The sequence below is a fragment of the Atta colombica genome, unplaced genomic scaffold (assembly GCF_001594045.1).
Source record: "Atta colombica isolate Treedump-2 unplaced genomic scaffold, Acol1.0 scaffold105, whole genome shotgun sequence".
Classification (NCBI taxonomy): domain Eukaryota; kingdom Metazoa; phylum Arthropoda; class Insecta; order Hymenoptera; family Formicidae; genus Atta; species Atta colombica.
In genome coordinates this window covers 4,159,393-4,181,303 of record NW_017259190.1, presented here as the reverse complement: position 1 = coordinate 4,181,303, position 21,911 = coordinate 4,159,393, and the positions used below count along the sequence as shown (strand labels likewise).

Here is a 21,911-nt window from a genome sequence, read left to right as displayed (position 1 = left end):
CCCTCCCTCCCTCCCTCTCTCGTTCGAGTCGTATTAATAGGAAAAATCCTTTTCAAATATTGTAGAACATGTAACAAAATCAGAACTATTATGATTATGATCAAATTTCAGAATGCATTTTTTATTTTAAAAATTGTCCTCGAAATTATCGATAATAAAATTAAAATATTTATGCGATGAAAAATATATTTATCAGTATTTAATAATTTATTTTATTAAAAAAAAGCTCTATATAAATTTATGATAAAATAAAATCAATACACGTATATATATTCGTATACATATTCGTGTCTTTAAAAAAATGAATTAATTTTATAATTAAAAAAAAACGAACACGCCAAAAATAATCAAAGACAAATAAATAATAATTATGCTCAATGACAATAATATAACTCAACAATAATAATATGAAATCTCGTAAAATATTATAGTGACAGAATTTCTGCAAAATTCTTCTATCTCAATTTAAAAAAAAAAATGTCAGATAGAATTATTATTCCACTGTACATTTTAGAGTTTCGATTTCGTCTAACAGTAACTTGCAATTTGACATGCAACAGCGGGGAAAAATGGCGATTTTTGTTTCACAGCGTGGCTGCGAATTCAACGAAAGTTACGATGTCCATCAAATATTTGGCTTCTACCTTTCGCGTGTATAATCGTGAACGGCCCGTTTCTCCATCAAGCTCATCCACCACGCTGAACGTCCGCTCACTCGCAATTTAAACTTTAAAGCGCGAAAGCTGTGGAACAATAGCGGCCGCGATACAGAATTGCGGACAAAAGATATGCATTATAGACTGGCTCCAGAAAAAAAGTAGAGGATCTCCCAATTCATTCAGAACTGCGGCAACTACAATATCAATTAAACGTTCGAAATGCAACATTCTGGAATCACGTAAAAGGGAAAGGGTGAAAATGGAATGAGAGGAGAGAGAAGTTTAACTGGAAATCAGTCAAACTTCTCATAATATTCGGCACGTAATAATTAATGTAATCTTTTAAAATTATGTTGATGCTGGAACATCCACGATTTATTTACGGGACAACGTAATTGGTATTCATCGACGTGTGATGCATGTAATAATAATTATAATTACAATAACAATAATAAGGATAATAATAATAATAATAATAATAATAATAATAATAATAATAATAATAGTAAACAACAATAATAAAAGATTGTGCAATTTCATTACTCCTACGTTCAAACTGTGTCTCGTTATATTTGTAACGTTTATTCCAAATTCCAAGAGCTTTTATATCACATCGCCAAATATCCGTAGGCTATTTTATGTTTTATTCGAGTTTTTTTAAATATTTCGTGTCGATTTCCTGACTATTCGTTTGAAAGCGAAAAAGCAATTCACATTATGAAATGTTCGTAAAGGTCCGCGTTTTTATTGCAATTGAATTCTCAATTCAACGGAGATTCATCCAATTTTATTCGTATCGTTCATTATCACATAGATGAGACTTCACTTAGGTGAGCCCAGTCGCTGTAGTTTATCGAAATTCTCCTTTGTTCCTCGCTGTCAGCATCGAAAGTCGATCGAGGTGGCACGAATTCTAGCGGAAACTTCGTAACTGCACGTCGGGAACAGAAAGCAACGGTCAAGCTTACTTAGCTCGACAGTGGCCATTCTTTCCCACTTTTTCCCCGCGACAAAAATTCCTTTATTACGCTGCTTCTGAAAAGTGTCAACCCGTTAAAGCGGCATTACGTCGACAACGCCGGCGAGAAAACGAAAACCGCCAGCTTTTTTTGTAGCGGATACTTCACGTTTCGCATACAGTAAAATATTAAAGATTCATATACTCAAAATACGAGAAATAAAAATAATCTATCAAACTTTCGAATAAAAATCAATCCGAAATTCGCAAAAAAAATAAGTCCGTAAAATGTTATTCTATGACTTCATTTATTAATATATGTATATCCTAATTTCAAGTTTATATAATATTCTTTTTTTTTGTTTTAGATTATCTAGATTTATTCTCTAAAGTAATGAGACATATTAATACAATCAGTTATAAGAAAATCATAATAACTATAATTCATACATATATTATATTTATATGTGCAAATACAGTATCAATTTAATATTCATTATATAACTTTGAGAACTAAAAAAATCTTTTGTTGTACGTTTTAACGAGTGACGGCAGCTTAGCAGCGGCAAACTCAATAAATCGTTCAGTTTATTCTAAAACGTATTCTCTGATTCGCCAATTTTTAACGAGAAAACTACCGGGATCAGCGGTCGGAAACCGAGCACCGGAAACTGTGAATCCGGAAGCGCAAATGCAACATCGGGTCGCGCGTGAGCTTGCACGCTAATTGAAAGCCCGCGTTCGTGTACTCGTGCTCGCGTGTGACCTAAACCGCATCGAGTTAAAAGTTAAATAAATGTCGAATTTAATTTGACCATCCACCAAAGCTGTTGTACACAGAGTGTCGGAAAATTGGCGGAAAGTGGACGCACTTCCTACGAACTTTCTGAAATCGAATTTTGTCTGCAAGATAATAACATTGAAAACGTTCGCTAACAAATTTTATCCACCTTTTTTAGTTTAAAAAAAAAAAAAAAAAAAGTAAAAGATGTAAATATTTCTTAGCATTTACGAAACTTGTCATCTAAAGTAATAAAAGGGAGAAGGGAAAAATGAATAAAATAATTATTTGTTTGATCTTTTTTGGATCTTCTTTGACAGTTTCTGATGTATGTACGTGGATTTCTGACCTCGAAGCAATTTCGATTGTCTCCTCGAAAATAAATTCCTCGCGAAATTCTCTACTCCTTCTTCTCTCAGGAGTGAACCGCGAGTTTTCTTCTTCGAAGGATTCGGTTACGGCGTTCTGGGTGTTATCGATCGTCTCAAAATAATGTCCTTTCGGGTGATTCCTCGGTCTGCCGAGAAGGAAAGAAGTTACTGTTTGGCGGCGAAGGCAAGTACACTGAGAGAACTAAAGTGTTTTTGGGGTAGTAGAAAACTCTCGCGTAGAGAGAAAATGCATTGTTCTGATGCAAAACGTCGATGCAAAACACCGACGTGTTCTTTTCAATCCCATTCTCTTGTCAAGGATCAATATTTTTTACAAACGTTCAAGCGAATGTCATTTTGACTGGGTCGATGATAAAACACTGAAAACTTTCCAAAGAATATCGCGGAAAAAGATTTCAAGTATTGTATAACAGTAAAAGAACATGATATATTAAATAAAAATCTTTCCATTATACCATTTTCACACAAGCCGAAAAAATTGTGCGTATATTATATAATTTTTTTATTATCTCCACATTACTGATTTTTCGCAATAACGTCAGCTAAATACGTCGACGAATAAATTTTAATTATAGCGTCTACGCGTAGGTATTCGCGAAATTTCAGAACTCAACCCTGGATTCGCGTAACGCGTTTTGTAACCCTTTTAATTCCGCTTCGGCGCGTTACATTTTGGTCGGGATAGGCCAGCCCTCGAGCGAGATTTAATCGTTCGATTTATCGTTTCACAGCGAGAAATAATTCGGATTTGTCGGACCATCGGGGAGGGAGTGGCATCAGCATCGACCGTGCGAATATCCAACGCGGACGAATATCGCGAAAATGAAATTCCGGCCAGTTTTTATTGCCCCATGTCATTTGATTGCACCGATCTCATCGGCCGGCCGGTTTATTATTGACAGTACAAATTTTCGCGAAAGTTAACTGTTCACCACGAAACTCGTTCGACATCGTTCGATATTGAACATTGTCATGAAGGATAAAACAGGATGCAATCAGGTTAAGTGGGTCAAATGTGGGAGTATCATCCATTTTAACGACCATACCTACTTAATTTGCGTATGAAATATGATCTGTTAACTTTTATCCTTTTATCTGCGGCATGCAAAAAGCGCTTCCTCCAATTTTATCAATATAAACAATATATAGAAATGTGTGTGTCTGTGCCGTGAGTAACCGGATTAATGATTTTCATACCAAAGTTCACTCTAGCTAGACAATCTATAATTCGCGACAGAACACAGAACAGAATTTCATTTATGATTTTATGTGCCGTGCATTATGATTTGTGCGTGCGCATACTCTGATATATGCGTTCTATATATGCTTGCATTTTGATTCTGCAAAGGTTTTCTGCTTTACGGCATGCATAAAATTGTGAATAAAATTTTGTCACGAGTTATAAATAATCTGAAATTAGTAATTTTAAAATAAGATTCATTTTTAAAGTAAGAAAAATAAGAACGTTACATTTTTTAGTAATTTTAGAGAAAACAATTTTGATAGTAATGTTTTTCATCGGAATTATTATCGATGCTATACTATGAAATAATACGATAATGTATGCTTAATATGCTCAACAATGTATGATAATTTATTAACTATCATAATTAATAAATCATGTTGATTAGATTACTAATACGTGATTGACCGTAATTTGATAAGCGTTAATTCAATATTAAATCAAATTATATTTTATCCGTTTGTGTGCGTAACTACCAGCAATTTTTCTCGTTTGTAACGTATCATAATTCAAGACGACTAACCTTATACATATTGGAGAATTATTATCCGCTGGGATATCCTGAGACGGCGCCCTAATGAAGTTAAGCCACGCGATCTCATCGCAAACGTAACCGATCGATTCTCCTCGCATCAGAACGGAAGATCGAGTCTTGTAGTTTCATAGCGTTTCTCAGTCCAGAACCATTTTAGACGATCCATTACTCCCGACAGAATTCAAAATAGAACTTTACTTTTATAAGATGTCCCTGAGCCATTAAGAGTGTACAACCCGAATTTACGATGGATAATAATGAATTTATATGAATTATCAATTATCATATTTGCGATGTAACATGTAAAAAAGTAATGGATGCAATTTTCTATATTAAAAATTCTAGGAGATATTAATTTATTTATCTATTCAAAAGTTCTACTTTCGTGATAATTCAATTTTGCACAATTTAACGATAAAATAATTTCAAATACACACACACACACACACACACACACACACACACACGCACACAACCATTTAAAAATATATATATATATATATATCTACAGTCTTTCAACAATAAAAATTTTAAGCTGTATTTATATGTATTTATATATATATCTTAAGCTGTCTTAAAAATGAATTTTTAATATTTAAGATATAAAAAGTTTCAACAGAGAGATCTGGGGAATATCGTTACATTGCAGCTATGGAAGAAAGCAGCTCTTATTTAGATGAGATCTTATTTAATTCTTACAAGTTAGTAAACACGCTATAGAAACGATCAAATCGTGTTATATGAAAGCTGTCCAATTCAGTTTGTCGGTCACGTACTAAAAATAGATTTTTTTATAACGAACCCGTCGTTTGCATGGTGATCGTTCTCAATTTATATCGAATGCCCGCGAGCAATGGTTCGTAACGAATTTTTAAACGGCTTTTTAAATAACCTATGTATATTGCATTTTACCTTGTTTCGTCCCATTACTCCAACTGAGAACATAATTTATCAGCAAACGTCAAAGCGTCATGGTATTCTTGGATCGATATTGACAACTAGATAAAATTGTGATATGTATGTATATGTGCGCGCTAAATTATATTATACGTATCTATTAAATAATTGTAATTATTTTGTAAAGATTAAATTAATTAGTTTTGAAAGTAATGTATCGTTAAAGTCCTGCAAATTGAAAAGCAGATGATGTTCCACTAATTATTTGCGGTTTCAAAGTTTAATCCACGGAAATCGCTTGCTTTCTTCAATGGCTTATAACTCGGAAACTATCGGTTTCTCGATGTTTTCACCGATAAAAACCAACATTTCGCAAGAGATAACCATTATCTATCCATTACCTATCCAAACCATTATCTATCTCTAGCGTATGACACTCTAAAGTTTTATTAAAAAAAAAAAAATCTTTACTGCAACGGATTAAGACAAGCATTAAGTAAACGGAAGGAAGAAAGAAAGTTGCAAAGAAACTGTTTTCAATTTTGAGCTGATTACAGAATTCCGTATCTCCGCTTAAAGTTTGCGATAAGGAAAACAGGAAGCATCTAATGTAATTTCCGGCAAAATGTAGCATTTACGCGGCATTCTAAGAAAATCGATAATTCTCAGAAATATCTATCGAGAAATATCGCTCCTATCGTGCTTTTCGACGCTTCAGGATATTAGAAACGTGCGTGGATTGCAACGAAAGCCGGAAATGGCCAGCAGGCTTTCGATACTTGGATCGAGAATGCTCCGAAACCGAGAAGCAACTGAGAAGGAGGGGAAATAGATTTAATCCCCTTGCATCCCTAGCTGCAGGCTCTTGCAGACTCCATCTGAAACTGTAACTTCTCGAGCTTGTAAGAGCTTGGGCAGTTCGATGAATAAACATTTACATCGGATGTTATCATATCTCTCATGGGGTTTATCAAATAATTATTCTTACTTGATTATTATTACTGATCAAATAATAGAAACAAATAATAGAAACAAATAAATAATAGTATAAAGTGATGAAAAGAGGGCAAAGTCAAGAAATATCTTACGATTCATAAAAAAACTGTTGTATTAAATTAAAAAGTAAAACTCAAATAGTACTAATTTAATTAATTTGTAGAATGATAAAATCTAACAATAAGTGATACGTATATCCTTGTATTTTCTATTTCAATCCAAGTGGTATAATAGCAGCTTCACATATCATTTATATAAATCTTATTGTTAAATAAATGCACTTTCTCAATCGATAAAACTTCAAGCTTTCTACTGTGTCATTAATTTTCAAAATCCTTCTTTTCGCGAAAGTACTCTTCAGATTGTGACAGATTTTTAAAATGAAAATGCGATATGTCGAGATAACTTCACGAAAATACTTGTTGTTGACAAATTGATTTGTATTTTGTCCAGTGTTTCCCACAGGAAACGATGAATTCGCATTTCACGATCGTCTTTTACCGGTGCATCGACCAGAGAGGGCACGCGCTATTCTTTCGAACGCGTTAGCTTTTTATGTTTTTTTGCTTCCGCTTTTGTCGACGTATCGCGCACGCGAGATGTAACCTACATTCGACGAGAAGCGAGCGATAAAATACGTAGTGCGTATTGCATCTCCATAACGTCGAAGCGAGAGACATGGAAGAGAAATGAGATTGGAGGCTGCATAAGGCGATACGTCCGATAAGTTTTTACCGCATTTAATATATTCCTGATCTGAGATCCGTTAACCAGGTGAATGCCTGTCGTCGGAACAATTTCCATTTTTTACTAGTTTTTACGATTGAAACGAGGAAATTGAATTCAATTTACATACACCATCGAGAAAGAAGAATGATGGAGTTTCGTACAAAGTGCAAATATTCGACAAATCATTAGAGCTTCCATTTCGTACGGTTTTCTTTTCTTCTTCAAAAATTACGATATTTGTAAGATGTAACAATTGTGCGAATTTTTTTCAAAAAATTTTATTCAATAAATGGATTAATTCTGTAACCAGAATGACGAATTTTTTCGTATCTAAAATTCAAATGAAAAACGGCGAAAAACTTGTGTATCGGCTACTATCGATGTACTATACATCCACGCGGGATCATATATCCGTACAAAGATAGGTCGATATTTTCCACACGACCTTTCGGCCCGGAAAACAGTCAAAAATATATAGAAACGAACCCAAATCCCTGCCGGAGAATAGAGAGCAAAAGAATGGGCACGAGTTGGGAAGCCGCGTTCCCAAGCTTTGTCGGAGCACTCAATTTTTCAATACCGCGAGCGAGAAATATGCGCTTCTCCCATTCGCGTATTTATATTTGCATCGTCCCTTTTTTTTGTTAAACGTTTTTATATTCGTGAGACTGTGTGTGACTCTCCATCGGGGAATAAACAGAATATCATCGAAAATAGGACGCAGTAATTAGAGACCAGTTTGCATTCAAAGTTAACTGCGTTCGAAACGAGAGCGCTTTTGTAAAATCGGCTTTAAAAATAAGAAGAAACCGTAAAGCAGACAGAAATGAAAAATATGCACGTAATATACTTTGCTTTTCTTTTCAAACCTGCGACTTTTCCATATCTGCCCTCTCGGAATAAAATAAAATGACATGATCACTAATAAATATCACGATAATGGAACATTTCGTCAATTATCACGATTATTTCAGTTTAAAATAATAATCGAGTGCATGTAATAGCTGCGTTTTTTTATTATGAATTCGATTAAATGATACAATTTATTCCCATATTGAGATATTTTAAAGAAAAATCTATAATTGATCTTTCCGCCAAGGAAAGGAGAGAGGAGTTCACAGATTTAAATAATCTGTAAAAAAAAAAAAAAAAAAAAAAAAGATCAGAACCGCTTGATCAGAAACCGCTGGATATATGTATTCCAATAATACTGATTGTATTTAACGCAAACGACATTATAATGATTATGTAATAACGACGTGATTCCTCTTCTGAGTTCGTAGCGAAAGAAATGGAAAATCGATACTATCGCGAAACAGCCAGGAACCTCTTGCCATTTGTGAACGAGAAAGAGGAAAAAGAAAATCGGCTGCATACGGCTGATAATATTCAGATACTTTATGTCGTTTATTCTTGTCGACTTCAGTCGAAATGCATATCGTTTTGCAAAAAAAAAAAATAAATCCTCTTTCTTTAACTTCTAGTTTTTAAAATAATAGTTTTTAAAATTTTTGCAAAAAATTAATAAGCATAAATAGTATTAATTAGAGATTATGTAAGCTTTTAAACTTTCAGCTGCGTTTCTGTTATTCGTTGGAGCTTACGCTATAAAAGTGAATTCATTAATTAACGATCTGTAAACAGACGGACATTATATTCACATTGTACAATTCACAGACTTCTACGTATTTATAATTAAATATTCGAGACTAACGTTTCAGTTTAAGATTCCTATATTCGAGCGAGTTATAATACCCACATAAGTACCTACACGATATATATCTGGTTGGATTTCTGTGATGCCAATTTATAGGACGTACGGAATTTCATGCGAGAGATAGCATTATCATCCATGACTTTTTCGCTAAAGGAAAAATTATTTTTAAAAAAATCGTAGTTTGAAAGGACATTCAATCCGCAGTTTGAAGAGACATTCAGTGATTTGAGGACATTCGCACAACTCGCACACTGTGGCTTTCTGTTCGTAGTTAACTGAATTGCTTTTGGACTTGTGTGTAATCCTATTATGACTACCGATTGGATTTTGGCTAAAGAAAAAATTGCTTTCGACTGCGTAGGATCTACTCGTGGATCTGTGGTCGTTAAAGCGTCGACAATATCCTAGAATTGCTGAGCATCATTTCTCGTTTAACACCTGGAGAGGGAAATTCGGAGGTTGAGAGAAGATACGGAAATGCACCGTAACGCGAAATCCTTTAATCGCTTTTTTTTCTACGCGCATTTGCACGTAATCGAGCGTGAATTAAACGTGAAGAGTTTGGTGCTAAACTCGCACTATATATGTTCGTTCGTTTTTAACGAAAAGTATTTTCAATGCGCAGTATAGTGGTTTAGTTGATTCAATTGTAAAAAAAGAAGAAGAGAGAAACAGAACAAAAAGGTGTATCGATACTGTGAAAGCTTAAGTATTCGCTGCATTTTAATTGTGTCGGACTATCGAACGCATTTTGTTTCGTATTTTTATTTTATGAAAGAGTTTGAAAGACTCAATAAACAGAAACATATTTGAAAAGAATATACGACAAACATAATCACTGATTTAATTTATTAAATAAACCAAGATCTCCTCCTCCTGTGTAATATCTTTTATAATTATAATTGCTTTATATTTGATACAAGAAGCGAGAAGATGCATTCATTATATTCTCTTGAAGAGTATAATTAGAAATAAATTAAATAACATTACAATTTATTCTTAATTAATTTTTATCTTTTTCAATTTTAATTTCCTTATTTCTCCCTTTAATGTGTTATAACTTACAATCACAAGCTATTACAGTTTCCTCTCTCTGTTTCTCTCCTCTCATTGTTTCTCGTCAATAAGAGCCCATTCGTCATGTGATGCAATACGATAGACAGTTATCGATTTGGATCTATCCAGATCAACCGTATGCTTTATAGTTCATGGGATGACGAAGGATTCTTGCGAAGAATATCCGGCACACGTGTGTCAGAAATAGTCGCCATAAATAGGGATTTCCGTTGTTGGATCGATCTTTCGCTGGAAGATAAAGGTACTCTTTTGTAGCTTCTATCGTGATTTTTCTGGTGAGCAATGTGCCAAATTATTTATCGGTTGTCTCGCCAAATATAAATTGGTCACCTAATAATTTAGCAACATTCGACACAGAATTTCATTCGAATCGTATTTTTAGTGCATTTTCGATATAAGAATAAAAGAGAAGTCAGAGATCTTTGCACGATCCATTTAATAAAATTGGTGTAAACAAATTTTTATATATATATATATATATATAAACATACATATTTAAATCTCATAATATCTAACCCTTCATCAGTAACATGAATTTTAACTCTTTTGTCAACAATAGAAATCTTCTTAAGAAATAGAGCAAATTTTTTATTGTCCCCGATTATAAAAATATTCTAGTGAAACAATTTTAGTGTATTTATCGAAGCTTTAACAACGAATTTTTATCATCACAGAAGTCGGATTGTATCTTATTTATTTTTTATAGATTTAAATTTATCTGTTAAAATTCAAAATGATACCTTTAAAGATCCTAGTTGCCAGAAAAATAATAACGATACGTATTATTAAATAAATATGAGGTTCTTGAAGCAATTTAGTGCAACGAAAAGTCCAAAAATGTCAATTAGTATAATAAAATATAAAAAATACAATATTATTGAATAGTATTACATTGTTATTGGAATAAAATAATATTATTCAATAATATTGTGTAAAAGGCTTTCAAAGAAATGAAAATCGGAGTAGGATATCATATCGCATTCAATCGTACGGAAATCAACTTTATTCACTGTCCCACGCAGCTCATGAAATTTTCCTTTGTACACAATAAATATGTTAAGCGACACGATAGTCAGAGTAGCGGAGCATTTTTGTACAATATCAACATCATGTACATTATATTCTGATCAATAGTTGGGCATTTTATCGACCTATCGATCCAAATGTGATCAAACGAGGGATGAAACAAGAGCACGAATGACGTTTTAAGGAGGGTAACGGCACCGTTCGTCGATGAATAATTCAACCGTTGATTTGCACGACTCAGTGGAAATGTCGGATTCGATTTCGACATCGGTTCTGTCGCTCCCTCGTGGCGTCGATCGGCGCGTTTAAAATGAGCTTCCACTGCGCGCTCATAATTCGTTCGCGATGAATAAATGACGCAGGATGTGCCTGTCGCTTAAAGTTACCAGCCAACGTTTTTTTAACTGCAGACCAGCGACAAATTGGAATCGATTTTTCCTTGGTCATTTTCTCATCGATATCATCGTTCCAATAATTTTATTATAACGTTAAGTAAGAAATAAAAAATAAGACATTTGGAAGGAAAAGGTTAAAGTTTAATATCTAATAACCAATTTAAATTTTCTTTTTCTCTCTCTCTCTCTCTCTCTCTCTCTCTCTCTCTCTCTCTCTCTCTCTCTCTCTCTCTTGATCTGCAGTTTTTTTTTCTTGAAGAACGAAGTTACAGAGAGGCATCATTAGGTTGAAATATACGACAGACTTCGGCGATAAGCGTACCGGAAAGTAGAATTCTAATTTCCGTTTGATCAAAACGCGATTCCCACAAGTGTACTCGTCTCGCGCATCAATCTGTGCGCTGCATATTTCAATACGCGAATATTCACGCGGTCGCGATATGACGATATTTCATTTCATGTGTGCAAAACGAGCGCTCTCATAGAGTTTTAACGCATCGCGAGTTAATTAGGTCCTGAAGAGCACTACCGGCTCTGTGACGTGGATTTTTGCGCTCTCGAGGTATTCGCGCCTTCTTTCCGCCAAATTATTTATTGCTATCCATTTATCTCCACAAATACGTCGACAAATATAAATTGCGAGATAAAGAAGCCGTTCTAAGTCTAACGTCGCAACTTTTCAGCTTTTTTTAACATTATATATTATAACTTCTCGTTTCACGCAATACTTCGTAGTAATTTATCGGATGAAAATTTACCACAAAGAAAGTGTAGCAAGTAGATGTAAATTCATTTCGTTAATGAGCTCAACAGGTGCGTGGAGAATGAATATCGACCGAAGATTGTGAAGCCTTTTAATTTCGCGGTTGCTTGACAACAGCCCGCCTGCGTACATTCCTATCAGTGAAATCCGTTTTTAATCGAATTATGCGTGTTTTTCTAACCTTTCGGTAATGAAGTGAAATCGCGAATGAAGAAAAAAAAAGAGAAATGAGGAAGGTGAACTTGGTAGATTAAGCACGAAACTGGCACAGACGGGATCAAACTGAAGGAATCCTCCGATCCTTCTCAGAGGAAATGAGAATTGTGGAAGTGAGAAGACAAGAGAAGAAGATGCGCTTTTGTACGCTTTGAGCGAAAGAGAATCTCATTGGAAACGAACACTTCGACGAAAGTACGTTTGACATAAGAAGATGGGAGAATTCTTCTTCCAGTTATTGCCTTGACGGCTTCAAAAGTTTTATAGTTCGTTCTATAATTAACGCGAATAGAATTGCAGCGATGCGCTTAATAATAATAAGAAAATATATGCGTCACAAAGTTTTAACTTTAATAACAAATGCTTTTGATACAAAATAGGAATTTAATCCCGTATTAAATTTCATATGTTTTGTACTTTTTTTGAAAAAAAAAAAAAAAAAAGGAATGTTAAATTCAAAACATATGAAATTTAATAATTAAATTCTCTCAGGACGTAATATGATTTTTTTCATCGTTATATAGTAATTAACTTAATTGATTAAATTAATTTTTTTAATGCTCCTCATTGAGATCTTGATTCTAAATGCTCTGGAAAAATGTTCATAAAAATATCCAAATTAAATAAAAATCAATGAAAACGAGTTAATATTAAAAAAAAGAGATAATTTCCAATAAAAAAGCTTATTATTAAAATAAAGAGAAAAATGTATCAAAATAGTTTTGGAAAACGATTTCATAGATTCGATATCTTGAGAGTTAATCCAGAACCAATTCGCTTAATTTATCGAATAACTTTTTGTTCATACTCACCCCACTTCGCCCAATTTGACCGCTGGTCTTAGATTGGTCCCGGAATAGTTGGTAATCGCGAGACAACGACAAACAACGGCAATCCCGTCGTCGAGAAGCGGCGCAACCTGCCGAGATTTAATTGGCCGTTAAACGATCGTTCGCTTCAGCTCACGAGCAAACCGAGATGCTCTCACTCTTCGTTCAATTAACACTAATTACCCGTAACCGTGACAATAACCGAGATATACATATATGTGTGTGTGTGTGTGTGTATATGTGTGTGTGTGTGTGTGTGTATCGAAATACGAAAGGACACGCGCGGTAATAGTTTCCGATAAATCAATAAGCCGTAAGACGTTATAGAATATAAATACATTAATTTTGCAAATTTTCATCTTGGGATGTCGAAATGAAATAATTCTAGCTGACATAAAACTTTTCACTTGAAATTCTCAACATTTGAAACATCCTGCACAATCGAAAAATATATTTGTGCTTTTTTTTGATGCGAAATATGATTTTCTCGTAACGATCTCGTAAACGGATATTGGATCTTACTAGATCTCTTTAAATGAGAGACAGAGAGAGAGAAAGATATAGTTTTGAAACGTGACCATGTTGAGTGCGTTATTGCGTTTCGGACACAAACAAACCGGTCTGTTTGCTCGAACCCGATCAAATGCTGCTGTGACCAATTAACAAACGTTGCGCATACAACGTGGTATTCGTGGATCGAGAACAATGTCGAAATAATTAGTATAGCGAACGTATCGTGTAGGAGAATAAATGTATTAGTTAGAAACAGATGAATCAGAGCTCTTTGTCTACATCTATGTATAATGTTATATTATCGTTGACATATTTATATTACAGAAAATTAAAGCAGGAAAATTTCTCTTTTTCATAGTCCACCTCATATTTTTTCTACAATATTTTACAAATATTATCTTGCTTTACATTTATTCATTAACTTTGGTAGTGACACAGCCAGAGATACGCATTGAAAGGACATTTCTCTTGCACAATAGCTTTTCAGTAGGTAATTAATATACGAACAGCGTTGTGTCACAGGACAAACGCGTTCGTTAGAAAACGAGACCCTTCCAATCCTTTTAAATGAGACCATTATAGCTTAATGAATACAAATGCAAACATAAATTTTATAAAAGTAGTAAAAAAAAAAAAAAACGTTATAAATAACTAGAATGTGATAAATTATATTATCTAGAATAAAAAAGTATACATATGTTCTGTACATGCACTTGCTTAATAATAATAATAATAATATCAAAAGTGACATTCTCACTTGCTTAATAATAATAATGTCAAAAGTGACATATCAAATGTGACATATATGTAAAAACAGGGTGTTAAAAAATCATTCAGTATTTATGTGTCGTGAAAAGAGAAAAATTGAGATAAGCTGATAGTTTGTTTAAAGAGAGAATTACAGGTTCTAATAAAATGATCTCACATAATAGTTAGCCAATCGTAATGGCTGGTTGATGCCAACTTATTGATTTCAGGTGAAATTTTTTATTATGAAAAAGATGTATGTATGGAAATTGAATCAGAACAGTCAGCGCGGTTTGTAAACACTGAGGTAAATCTTCAAGTCGCATATGACACGTAGAAAATAAGTCAGAGTTATGACACTAACATACAAAATTATTTATATCTCAGAAACAATTGAGTTTTTCGACTTTTGTTCGTTAAAACCTTTTTACTCAGTAAAGTGCGTACTATTATATCTATCATGTACTTAAATGCTGAATGGTTTTTTAATCCTGTATATTTAAAAGATAAATTTATACACATATAAGAGATTTCACTGTAAATAATAAATATTTGGAATTTATTGTATAGGACGGGGCTATTCTGTCAGTTTCAACTTTAAAATAATATGAGAATTTACAACAACAAATATGATAATATCTCTTTGCAATGATGTGCTTACAACTATATCGTACAATGATTGATCCTTGAGAATATAAGCACAATCTTTAAATGTTCAATATGTGCTATTCAGAAACATAAATATTATTATGAGAAATATACCAAAAAGTGATACAACTCCGCTCCACCTTATATCAAAAGTAATATCACTATTTTCTGAATACAGCTTTTAAAACTTGTTATACGCTCGAAGATACCAGACATCGTTTCATAATATCTCTTTTATAATAACTCTTTTTTTATGAGCGCGAGTAACATTGCAGCAGATCGTTTATGCGCTATGGGTTATAAGTTAGCGGAAAGTGCTGTTTCGAGCATCGAATGCATTCCACTACGATGGATGGGAAAGATGAAGAAGACGAAGAAGAAGAGAAGAGGAAGAGGTGGGGGAAAGGAAGGCAGGTAGCTTATTAAATTCTCTAGCGAAATACATACAGCAAAGCGAATACGGCTACTCTTCCCGGGCTCAAGTTAATAACTCTCTTTTATACATGGTGTCCTAGACCTTAGTGGAGCCACTTTTCATCTCCGAATTCTTTGACCAATTTAGAGTTGATCTTTCCTCGGAACAGAAATCAAGAGAGATTATTATTCAAGTTAGCAATTTTTTAATTTTAATTTGAAGTTTTTAATTAATTGCAATCTTCTATATTGAGTGTATCTTTCGTTAACAAAGAATACTTTCTTGATGTTAAATTCAATTGAATGTTATCCACTAGTGTGTTCAAATGTTAATAATATAATATCTATATTATTTAATACTATTAAATGTTTAAATATTTAAATTAATTGTTAATCTTAATTCTCATTCATTATATTTTATTAAAGAAACAAATAAATAAATACATTCATAAAAGAAGAATACACATAGAATATATTTTTGAGCGTTTTCAATAATTAAAACACCATGGTATTTGGATTTAAAACGTTAAAACATTAAAACATTTAAAGTTGAAATGTATTTTATTATTAAACGTTTGTTTTTGAAAAGATGTTTTAAATGTCAACATTTCCTCCGCTGCATTTTTTCCAATGTATTTTGACAAATTTTTTGAAATAGTAACTTCCAATATGAAAATATTTATAAATATTCTATGGTTAAAAGTACTCGACAAATTTTTCAAGTTTATCATATAGTTTAGAGTCAAAGCGTTTCTCGTTAGCAAGTTTCTTAATGGAATTTAACATGCTCGACAAAGAAACCCCCCGTCCCAAAGGTATTAAATGTAATTGAAAAAAAATGCGTTCAGCTCGTATGTTGTCATTTCATCCGTTTTTGCTACATGCGCCGTAAGAAGTACAATTTACTCTCTATTTAAAAAAAAAACTTCGCCAGAGCACAGAATATGGGGCTGCGTCGATAAAAGAGGCAACGGTGGTCTCCTAAAGCTATTTGCATGCCCTGGATGTACGTGAAGGGTTAAAAGTATCTATGTAAACCGGATGGAGCTGAAAAGTGTGGAGTAAAAGGTATATATACATGGTGGTGTCCCGGAACTTACCGGATATTTCCTTAACTATACCATATTTAGATAATTTGGAGTAGACTTTCTTGAAAAATCAATGTTTCAACAATTTTTCGGATAATTATGCCGGAAAATCCTTTCCTCGGAGAATATTCTGTCATCATCGCGATGATATATAAAATTGAAAGAGATTTTTAGATCCTTTCTTTAGATCTTTCTAATTTATCTATTAACCTCTATTTAGTCGTACATTGCATAATAATTTAATAGCCCAACATAATATACGTATACATAATATTTTCTTTCTCTTATTTCGCTCCGCAGTACATCATACGGGTATGTGTAATGAAAACTTTTGCAAATTTTAATAACATGCACTCGTCATTGTTAATGAAAGCACCTGGAAGACAAAAAACATGGCCGGTAAACATTGATTGTTTTCGTAATTCTCGGGCTGTCAGCTCTTTCTCGGAAAAGCGGAAAAAGTCAGGATATTTTTCTTTGGAAATATCAACTAAAAGTTGAATAATTTTAACTAAAATCATGTAATCTCTATTTTTTTTGTTCGTATAACCTGTATAACAATGTAAAAATAACAAAATTTTGTTAAAGTATATATTGTATAATAATATAATTTATATATATATATATATGTAATAATTACATATATGATATATATGTAATAATATAAAACATAATATAACATAATATACATTTAAAACACATGCTTACTCACAAAACGTCGATCAAATTTTTTATCTCAAAATCTCTTTTCTCCTACGAGTTTTTTAATAATATGTAAGAAAGAAAGAGAAAAAAAGAGAATATAAAATATAAACCATATAATCAGATAAAAAAGCTTCTTACAGTTTGCGTGTTGCTTGAAAAGGCACATAAATAATATATTTTTAGTATAGCGTACATAAATTATTTTTAGAATTTTTCAAAGCACTTAATTTCATAAATCATTGTCTTTGACGTCTTTGATAATACAATCATTATCAGGCAATAGAGACGAAAATAATTTTTAGCATGCGCGAACATGAGAAATCGGTTTTAGCTTGAAGGATATTTCATGTGTTCAGGCTATCCGTGTGTATCCACAAATTTACAATGCGGCCGTTCCGTTATCCTCGGGGGAAATTACACTCACGGTGGTACGATAAACTTTGAGCCAGACGCTAATTATTACTCGGAAAGGCAATCTATCCGTCCGTGTAAAAGTCATATCGATTACTGCGTTAGATGTACCAAATTCTCGGTATCTCTTCTGGTACATGGAACAGGAACTTGTCTCTATCACATTTAATTAAAAAGAAACAACACTCGCACAAGATATACTCAATTGATTCATCTGATTGTGGAAATGTGATAACATTAATTGATCGTAAATATTTAATTATAAATGTTTCATTGAATATCAAAATTGTTCGCGCACATGTGGAAAAAGATTTAAGAGGTTTATGAATAAATTCTCCGTTAAATTCTTGTTTTACATATTCAACGTACGTTGAATATGTCATACTTTCGAGACGATGCGAGAAAACAATGGAAAATAGCGGTAATCTAGCATGCGTGTAGCGCTACTATTTCTAGTTAAATTTCATACTTTGTCTTTAAGAAGCCAAGGAAAGGCTTTTGTGCACCGTCTCGAAAATTGTGAACTTCCGATAGTTAACACAGAGCTTCTTCGCGTCTACGCATGCAAGTGAATGTAGGGATAATAGCGAAAGCCCGAACGGCGATAATGAAAATGATTTATCCGGCGCAGCTGCAGGAGCAAGTAATAGTTGCTGCCGCGCGCGACGGATGCAACGCTAGATTACAGCAACGTATTTCCCAAAAGACACGCGGTATATACACCAGCGTGGACAACCAGCTATTCCCCTGGAGAAATACGGATTGAATTGTTGATGTTGAGTAATACCCAACGACGCGCTGTTATCGAAAAGCGATAGCAACGATGCGCTGTATAATCTCATAGACTTCAGATGTGGACACGCAATGCGCAACAATGTATTTCGAGTGTTGTTTTTTTCCCTTTCTTTTTTTTCGCGTTTAATTTTCCGGCGATTAATTTGATCTTTCTCTCTGTCAAGCTCTCTACAAATAGCATTGGTAATCTGAGAGACTCTCGTTCGTCTTTCTAAAATCCCCGCTTTAGGTCTTTGTAATCTTTATATAGAGTAACAATGAAATTGAATTGTGAAAAATCGACCAGTAAGATGATTTAAAATCAATTCCTCATTAATCGAATTTATCACTTGAAAATTATTAATTAAAATTGATTTCTTTGCAAGCTGTATGGATATGGTTGTATATACAAGAATAAAACAGGAATAAAAATGTATAACAATAATTAAGATCAAAAGGTATATATGTTGTACGTAGGAATCCATACTAACCTCATCCTCTTAGAATACAACGTATTCGGATCGATCGTTGCGGGAGAGAAATGGAATCGCACGAATTTTCCCCGACCACGTACCACCGGGATTGGATGCTAATGTATTTGGGCTTCTTATTAGGAGAAAAGCTTCACGATTCAATTAGCGTCGAGTTTACCGCCGTGTCTATTCGCGTGATGGATTCGTGGAGAGTGAAGTTCTACGAGAAATGGTTTCGCACCACCATAGATTTCCGGCAGGATTCTTTAGGCAATTAAATGAAATATTCATCGTCGAAGTACGCGTATATTTTTTTATTAAGCATCTCTATGTAAAGTTCAACTTTTCTATTAAAAAAAATCGGGTGATAACTCGACGGATTATACAAGACGCGCTGTTTTGTATTCGGCGACCTCGTATTGGAAAACATTGCTCGGTGATATCACGGAAAGTGCAGTTTTTAACGCTGTTATCGTAGCGTATTGCGCCATTTGTCGATTATTATTTTCGAACTCGAAGCCGGCGTGGCAGCAACGTGTGATGGTGTCGTAACTAAATTAATTACGCAAGTGTTTGTTTCGCCATGCGATTACAATGTCCTGGACGGACGTCGTTGAAACGAACGAAATGAGAAACGAGAAACGAGAAACGATGTAACGCTACCGGTAACGCGATGCAAAGTTACACGGGACTTACTACTTTCCGGTTGCGTTTGCATTGTAATGAAAGTACCCGCGAGCAAGGGATTGAAACTGTTGTAATTCCCCTGACAAGCGGGAGAATGTACGTCTTTCAAGCGAAAATGAAAATGTCCGCGCCGCGCCGTGACGATACCGCTGTAAGGTTTATTTTCTTGTATATTTGCATGACGTCGATAATTAAACTCGTCGAAATCGTACACCAGTTCCGATTCTCTTCGGTGCGATATATCGGATTGTTGCACGTGAAATATCGCATTTCGAAAGTATCGGTTTCCTGATACATTCTTATAAAGAATATCTCTCTCGATAATCACATTTATTACAAATCACGTGAGTGACAGAATGTGATCCTTTTGGAAATTATATAAACCGCAGCTTTTGCGAAACATAACACTTGCAAATTTTTAAAATAATAAATTATTAATTTCAATTGTATAATATTTCTCTGACACTTTTTTAATAAAGATTTACAATTGTAAAAATAATTCGTAGTATAAAGTACTATATTTAGAGAAAGTATAATATTGATGCAAAAAAAGTATCCGTAATAGGAATTTGAAAAAAAAAAAAAAAAACATATTTAACTATTATCTTACTTTAAACATTTTATATTTAATTAAAATAGGATATACATATTCCTAAATTTTTTCCTCTTTATGTGCATCTTGTTTTTTTGAAAATTATTAAAAAATTGTTAATAAAAAAACAAGAAATATATATTGTAAGTAATAAAAAAATAATAAAAATTGAAATGTAATTCGAAAATACAATAATTAGCAACCGTATATTTTAGAGAAATTCGTCTCACGATACCATTATGTCAATAAGTTCAGAAACTTGGCCTTTCAACTTCAATTTCGTACGACTCGTCACGTCGCGTCCCGTCCCGTCACGAATTTTTCAACGAGTTCATCCAGCAATTTCGTTACGTAGTTCGTCTAACGAAAAAGTTACTCCCAAAGTTACAGCTTTACAGCGTGAAATTGCGGCGCGAGCGTCGCCGTTGTTTCCAGTTTCCGCACGGCGTGGCGTCGCGGAGAGAAAAGAAAGAAAAAAACAGAGAAAACCAAAACAAAAAAATTACGCTGCCCTTTTCTTTCCCTTGCCGCGCGTGTCATCAACCGAAGACCGAAGGGTCGTCGATAATCTTTCTCGGTCCTTCGGGACACGTACCCGACCCGTTTTTATCAGAGTGCGTCGCTCGAAAGTCCGATAATCCAATTTGCGGCCGCCACGATTTCCGTCCCCGCGAATCTACGTTGTCGGTTATGTACGAGAACACGTTAATGCTTCCGCGCCTGGGTTTTACCTTCTACATATTAATGAACAATCTCGTTACAAATTCAGTTCCGCAGTGCGTCCCCCGCGGACCCGCGTATAGAACCTGATAATAATAACCCATCGGGAAATTCTCGGATCTGCGCGAAAGAGATTAGACGTTTTCGGTGTAATTAATAAGGTCAGAATTTCAATTAAAAAATTCCTCAAATCTTGAATCAGAATCTACGTAATACTTTGGCCGTGAAGGCAAACACTCGTCAAAGAGCGAAATTTCTAAGAGATCCGAGCGCGAAGAAAGACGCGGTTGACAAAAGCCGGATTAAAGCAAGAAAACTCGACGAATACTTGCGACGTATTCGAAACACTAAGACAATGTGAGGAACGTAAGACTGAGAGGGAATAAGGAAGAAATCAGGTAAGGGGAAGGGAAAATCTTCTCTCGACATCTCTAAATAGCTTCCTTCCGTGTTAGCCGCGCGCGCGCGTGCGAAATATAACTTTCCGTTCTCGCCGTTAGTAACAGGAGGGAGAGAACGAGTGTTCGCCGCTTCGAATACGGCGATAAAGGCGGCACGAATATTCCCGGATCTCCTGCAATTTTCCAGAAGAATGCCATCGGCCCTCTCTCACCCCTCTCACACCCGATGCGAATCGGATTTCGCACTGGGATTCCCTCCCCCCTCCCCACTCCCCTCTTCTATGGAAACTTATTCACGCGCGTATTACCTCCTTCAAACAGATTGGTAACGTGGTCTCTGTCGCGTCTTCTCGGACCTCACAACAATTTGCGCGGATATACAATTTCTTTCTAGTTTTCTGTAACTCTCCGTACTTTACATTTTTCTTTCACTTTCTACGACCCTCTTTTCTTCCGTTGTTCATTTTTTCGTTAATTTTTTTATTTCTTTTCGACTTATTTCGAGATCCGCGTTTCTGAAGAGA

At 34.3% G+C, this 21,911-nt stretch overlaps 1 protein-coding gene across 4 annotated transcripts in view; it reads right to left on the bottom strand.

The window, feature by feature from the left end:
- Positions 1-21,911, bottom strand: part of LOC108691139 (protein-tyrosine sulfotransferase) — a 76,584-nt gene that overhangs the window by 8,373 nt on the left and 46,300 nt on the right. For 2 of the 4 annotated variants that reach the window (XM_018198798.1, XM_018198805.1), the window contains one exon: positions 13,197-13,303. The exons of the other annotated variants lie outside the window; for them this stretch is intronic. The gene's annotated coding sequence lies outside the window, so the exon portion shown is untranslated. The remainder of the gene's footprint in view (positions 1-13,196; positions 13,304-21,911) is intronic. 4 annotated transcript variants of the gene reach the window in all.